The sequence below is a fragment of the Mya arenaria genome, chromosome 8, assembly GCF_026914265.1.
Source record: "Mya arenaria isolate MELC-2E11 chromosome 8, ASM2691426v1".
In the NCBI taxonomy this organism is placed as follows: domain Eukaryota; kingdom Metazoa; phylum Mollusca; class Bivalvia; order Myida; family Myidae; genus Mya; species Mya arenaria.
Genome location: NC_069129.1, coordinates 74,930,241 through 74,937,297, shown reverse-complemented (window position 1 = coordinate 74,937,297; position 7,057 = coordinate 74,930,241). Strand labels below are relative to the sequence as shown.

At 34.6% G+C, this 7,057-nt stretch overlaps 1 pseudogene; it reads left to right on the top strand.

Annotated features, from left to right (window-relative positions):
* Positions 1 to 3,750: 3,750 nt before the first annotated feature.
* On the top strand, positions 3,751 to 6,281 carry LOC128244570 (uncharacterized; annotated as a pseudogene).
* Positions 6,282 to 7,057: the final 776 nt, after the last annotated feature.

Here is a 7,057-nt window from a genome sequence, read left to right as displayed (position 1 = left end):
CGTTTGTTTAATTTATTACTGTGTTTTTGTATTCAGGACTTATATTGTACCATGAATACGTCATTGTGTTAATTTTAATTAGCTCTATTTGATACTGTTTATCATTATCTAAAACAAGTAGTTGGTCAAATGATCTCTCGGAATGTCAAAGTAAGAATTTTTTATTAATGTTCTGTTTTTGTTGCGGACCTGGCATAATTATAAATAAGTTAGTTTTAACAATTCAAAAGCTCAACTTTCTGTTTATGCCAGTGTATATGAGGTTATATACTTACAATAATCAAATAATAACAATTCACACATACCAAAACAGTTGTAAAACCTATCCACTTTTAAAAACATTTAATTAACCAACTTTACTCACGCTCCAGAAGTACTTAATATTCAGGAACATGGTTCTTATGTTCTTCAAAGAACCATGAGGATAAGCACGAAGAAGAGAACACTTCCAATCTATCTAGATAGCTCCTTCACACATGCTTCAGTGAACAAGTTGTTTGCCATTTCGAACTTTATAAATTGTTGCATTATATATATATATCTATGTTTTTTTATCATAAATATGAGCAGCTCGCCAGTACAAAGAAGAAGCTGATTTCGCGTCATCGATTGAAATAGCCATATAAGAAAGTTTACCTAAATGGGATACGCAGTTTTTAGGGTCTAGGTTTCTAAGTTTGAAAAACCTCTTCCGACACTTAAGGTCTAGTCGGGGGTTGGGGAAGCGGTGGTGTTAGGAGGAAAACATAATTATCGAAACGGACTTTTGGACATTAAACCGACAATTTAAATTATGGTTGGTCCTTGAATACGTTGATTGAAATCGCTTATTTGTGTTCATGTAAAACTATGTGAATAAAAGGTTGAATCTGCCTAATTATAACATTATTGTATAATAGGTGTATAAATCTGGCCAATGTTACATTTAAGACATTTGTTTCTCATAAAGGTATGAACTGTCTAACTGTTTAACGTTTGATAACTTCAAATCTGTTCAATGATGAATATATCGGGCAAATGATGATATATTTTAAATAAATAAAACAAATCAAGAGTTTCAGAGACCAACGGCAACTGTTGAATTACCTCGGTTTGCGTCCAACCTATAATTAACTAGCCGCTCCAGTTTCTTTTCTACGACTCCCCCCCCCCATTCTACGACTGTAATGCTTTACTTAAATGCTAACAGACGGTGTGATAATTCACAAAAAAACAAGCATGTCTCTGCGAAAAAAGTATTATTACAATACTAGTTCACCATTCATCATCTATTTACTCATAAAAAGACGTTCAATACACAGAACCTAGCTTTAACTTGCAACCCTATCAGAGTTATATTTATTACCAAGCCGTTAGCTTGTGTTAATGGTGTTCAAAATTCCGCCTTCATGATTCGATTGCCCAAGTCCTCACAAAGTATATCTCTTAAATATGTTGATTTTTACAAAGAAAGGGGACACTTCATGCAATGCCAGGCCAGTGTGAAATTAATACCAAGGCAAAATCAAAGACGTTTATATTTTTTTATGATCATGAAGCATGACCCTTCACACATTTGGTATACAATAAATCAGATCAGCAAAGCAAATGTATTATTTAAAATATTGCAGACAATATAATATAGAATATATACTGTATACAAGTGTTCCCAATTATAACATTTGAGGCTGCGAACGTGAACTTGTATATGTAGGTAATATCATGAATAAAGGAACTATTAAACTAAGACTCAACCACCAGTTTCAACGCGTTGGGCACCTGTTCAACATGTCGCCTCAAGCCGCAGGAGGGGTTTTCTGAGAATGGATAAACTACATGTCCTATCAATTTGTATCTGTGCCTATTTGGCCAGAGCAAGAAATACGTACAGGCAATATGCCACCTAAATTTAAAACCAAATTGTCAAAAACAATGCTTATATTATATGGAAATGAATTAACAGTTGAGCGGCCAAACTCTTTGTGATCTTAAATCCTATGATATTCCAACTATATGTCAAGCACTACACTGAAAGGTTGAGTTGGTATTGACCAAAGGGGTTCATTTACATATATTAACTATATGCTTCACCCTACCCTACCAACGAAAATTTAAAAAAAAAATGCAAAATAATGATATTTTAGGCATATGAAAATTTTATTAGATGGAATTACTTTTTCTGAATCATCAACCGAAAATCTAATAGAAGCTACTAAAATACACATTTTTTCCAATGAATGTTGACCAGATGATATTAATATAACTAAAACACAAAAATTAAATGGAAATTTGAAAGAAATGATAATTTAATCATCGATTTTTAACGAGGCAGTTAAAATTAACTTTTAGTTGTCCGATGATGAAAATAATGAAAAAATATGATGCAAAATGATCTTAATCATATTCTTTTAGAAATATATAATCTGTAAAAAACATACGAAAAGATTTAGGAAAATGCTCGAGACATATTGGGGAAATGGTCGAATTTTATAAACTTACTTTGATCTATGATTAAGGTCTTTCAAAATATTTAAATAACCAACAAAGAAGTATTCTTCTTCAATAACATTTGCATATTTTTTAGAAAATATAAAGCTGACATTATCCAATACACAAAGGTACATAACACAACCAATAACCAGCCATTATAATCACCCGTTATTGGAGTTGATGTTTAAAACAAACAACACCATTATCGCCCGATTGATGACAGCCCACAAAGTAGCAGCATGATATGTTTCTTGTGTTTGATATAACTGAAAGTTTGTTTGCCATTTTTTTTTACTTTGTTTGCATTGTGACACGTTGAGTCAATACAATAATAGTTACGCATTGATCGACTGGGGTACGTATACATTAAATAATTGAAGGTAACTTCTCGTACAAAATGGACAGCATCATTTGAAGATTCATACATTAAAATCACGAGTAAAAAGATAAGTTTTTGCTGATTTGGGTTAAGACAAAACAAAAGTACAGTTGATTGCAGTGTGCGGAGTGTACCTAGCGGCTGTACACTATTTTATACAAACTTTTGGCATAACTCTTTTATTAATGACAACACATAACACTTTATAATACTTTCTCAAGTATCAAACTTTTAATTGCTTACAAACGATTTTGATTCAGCTCCAAATTAATACTCTCAAAATAATTATAGATTCAGTTTTAAGTAATTGTCTTAGTTGCTTTTTGCCTTTGATCGATTTATTGACAATGAATTTCAAATTTACAAAATGTTCCAAATATGCTGCTTTGTCAGTGATCTATGTGAGTTAAAAGAAGGTTTGGCTTTCATTGATAGACCACAAAGGTAGGTTAATTTACTTTCTTTATAACTGCAATTCGCCTAGCTATAAGTGCGCTCCAACTACGTCAAACAGGAAAGCAGAGATTATGTGAGCTATTGTAGAAAATGCAACGTAGTATGCTTCACAGAATGGCTGAGCTTTCCAGCAAGTGCATAGAAATGTAGGCTTTAAATGAACTATCGTATCTTAAACAACCCGGTCATCTCGTCAACTATCAACTAAACAATACGTCAAAGCTTAGCTTTTCAGTATAGATAGTTAATATTTTAAATCAGGAACTACAAAGTTCAAGTTGATAAATACCAAATATTTCTTGATGTTCTCTGGTTGGTAACTGCATCTAGAAATATAATTTGGCGAGTGCTCCGATAAGATTGTAAGTCATTCTAGGTTTTGGAGCAAAGTGCACATACAGAATGTTACAATGGTAAGAGCAACCCTAGTGCTTTTATTTGCCCAAATGTATAGCACTGTCACACGGGACCGCCATTTAACGTCCCTCCAAGAAGACGATAAGCATTTTAGCGTTGCGGAGGGAATTCGAACATTCGACCCCTGGATTGACAGTCAAGTGTGTAACCACTTGACCATGTACCCGCTATATGACAATTTTTTATCAAAGACTCGGAGTTTTATACGCCTCGAAAAGTGCTTCAAAGGTTATTTAAACTGAGCGTCGATTGGTTGAAAACAAAGCACTTTGATTGGTCGCAATCAGCATTCCGATTGGTCAAAATTATATTAAAGATGATTCTGGCTTGCGATATTCACTATGCATTTTAATATAAAATAACCGACTTATGCGAAGGGCTTATTAAAAGGTTTTTTTTGTGCTATTTATATCAATCATAAATTGGGAACATTATGTAAGTCGATTGATTCAAGGTCGAGTGCGATGCGGATTCTTCCACAAGCAACCAGGTCTGTCTGGTAATGTTTGTATTTTGTTTGTTTGGATTGTCAAATAAATTGACTGACATTTCTTCCTGCATTTACAATTTAAACTCAAAATATCGAAAGATCAATCTAAAAATATAATGGGAATGACGGATATTACCGAACCTGTACGATCGAAAAATGTAGTCCTGGTCTTGCGTGTGATACAGAAAAAGAAAGCTGCAGTGTTTACTACTGTCTTCGTCACAGCAGTTGTGTTCTACCATCTGTCATAAACAAAGTAATACAGCATCAGCGAAAGAAATACTTTATTATGCGTTCGTTTATTCAGTTATTGATGACTGTTTGTATTTGTTTTGTTTTTACTTTTGCTTTTAACCATATCCGTTCAATCGTATTTCGGTTGGCGACGGCAGAAAAATTTTAATTGCTAAATTAGCGAAATTATTTGCCACTAAATTCATTATTTCTTAATATGTTTGTGTAATAACGAGGCCGCAATTCTTGTTTTTTCGTGACGGAACTCGTCCAGTTGCGTCCGGTTGCGTGGTCAGGTGACGAGTTATAATTTTATTTGGGGATCAATCATATTTTCTTTTTACCAGACTAACAATGGTACGGGTAGTGATACTAAGACTTGGTCGGACGTCCTTATCTTGATTTATTTTAGTTGTACCTTAGAATTTGTCATATTTCCTTTAATGTCTAAGGCAATGTTCTAAATTAATTATATACATGTTAAAGTATATGTCAAATAAATATTTTGCTAGTTAAACTGATTAATTATGTCTTTTATGAACTCTTTTCATCAAACCATTGTGTGTATGTTAAATGTCTACGAGCTATCATATAAATATACAACTGAAAATACAGGTCGTGTAGATTGGACATTTATATATAACCTATTCATATAAATATATATATATCAATGGACTTTGCAAAGTATTTCCTTATTCGGGCGACTCATGCTTCATTACTTACCAGACACGTTCAGTATGTTTCTACCATTGTCATTGGTGTGATGTATTCCTAAACATTGACAGAATCATTTGTTTAAACAGAATATAATGGAGGCTCCAAAAAGTCGCAACCAATTTACAAAACTCGTACTTAATAAGGACAAGAGATAGCCTCTGTGTTTTCTCATAAGTGTTTATAGGAGTTAATGCGTTTCATTAATGTAATAAATTGAATGTTTCATGCACATTGTGTACACACTTCATTGTGTAGTTGTTATTTTATGTTGCTGTATGTCTTCAGTTTGGACGGGTTCTTAATTACACAGACAACACCATCAGCAAAGCAACATAATTAAGGACGTCCACAGATATACCACCACATGGTGACAGGAAATTTATTCATACGCAGATTTTGATAGCGAACGGTACTTCTAGCCGTTAGTACGATGTCACTGTTGTCACGGCCTATTTCGATCTTGGACCATTTAGGAAAGGATTTGCTGGCAATTTCTCTACCGAGAACTACCTCAATTGGTGCAAAATATTCAGATATTTGCTTAACCCATTAACAGTATACACCAATTCACAGAAGTTCTATAATTTAATGAAGAACATATGAAATGAAACTGTCAACACAACACGAATTCATCTGATCAAAAGAAACTCATCTTGGGCTTTTCAGCTGCAAAGTAATATATCAAAAGTATTTTCTCAAAAAGGATACCCTAAACATTAGCCTAATACAGTTTTACCCGAATACGCATGCGCACAGCTCGCAAAATATGATGTCATATCCCGTGCTTCACGCGACCACGTGTTCAAGACGAATTATATTATGTGGTTAGACGTTGGATACTTCAGAGATAGAAAGTCAATCAACAAATTTTCACTAAGTAGGCCGAACTGCTGTAATGAAAGTCGTGTAGCTATGAATGTAATCCACGCGAATACACACATGGCTATGTCAGTGACAAATATATTCCGAAAAAATCTTCTTTGGGTCGGCGGTGGTCTGGTGTTTGCTAATAGGGATATCATTCTTCGATACGAAACACAGCTGAAAAAAAGCCGTGGATTAGTTCCTAAGCAGGCGTCTGATGAATACCGATCATCAGGTTGTGTTCGCGTTGTTTAGTGATGAGGGGCGACGCGGGATCGGCCTTCACATTGAGCTTCAGTTGTACAACCCTCCTGCGGAAAACAGCTGGTTCTACCTGGGAAATATTATGCTTAAAGAAGACCTTCCAGTTATTTCAAATTCCGACAACAATAGAACAAAACAGAACAGATTTGAGTATACATAATTTTGACAGTTGTCTATGTTACATTTACAGATTTATATCAAAAGTTTTTTCTCAAAAAGGATACCCTTAACACTAGCCTAATACAGTTTTACCTGAATACGCATGCGCACAGCTCGCAAAATATGATGTCATATCCCGTGCTTCACGCGACGTTGGATACTTCAGAGATAGAAAGTCAATCAACAAATTTTTACTAAGTAGGCCGAACTGCTGTAATGAAAGTCGTATAGCTATGAATGTATTCCACGCGAATACACACATGGCTATGTCAGTGACAAATATATTCCGAAAAAATCTTCTTTGGGTCGGCGGTGGTCTGGTGTTTGCTAATAGGGATATCATTCTTCGATACGAAACACAGCTGAAAAAAAAGCCGTGGATTAGTTCCTAAGCAGGCGTCTGATGAATACCGATCATCAGGTTGTGTTCGCGTTGTTTAGTGATGAGGGGTGACGCGGGATCTGCCTTCACATTGAGCTTCAGTTGTACAACCCTCCTGCGGAAAACAGCTGGTTCTACCTGGGAAATATTATGCTTAAAGAAGACCTTCCAGTTATTTCAAATTCCGACAACAATAGAACAAAACAGAACAGATTTGAGTATACAT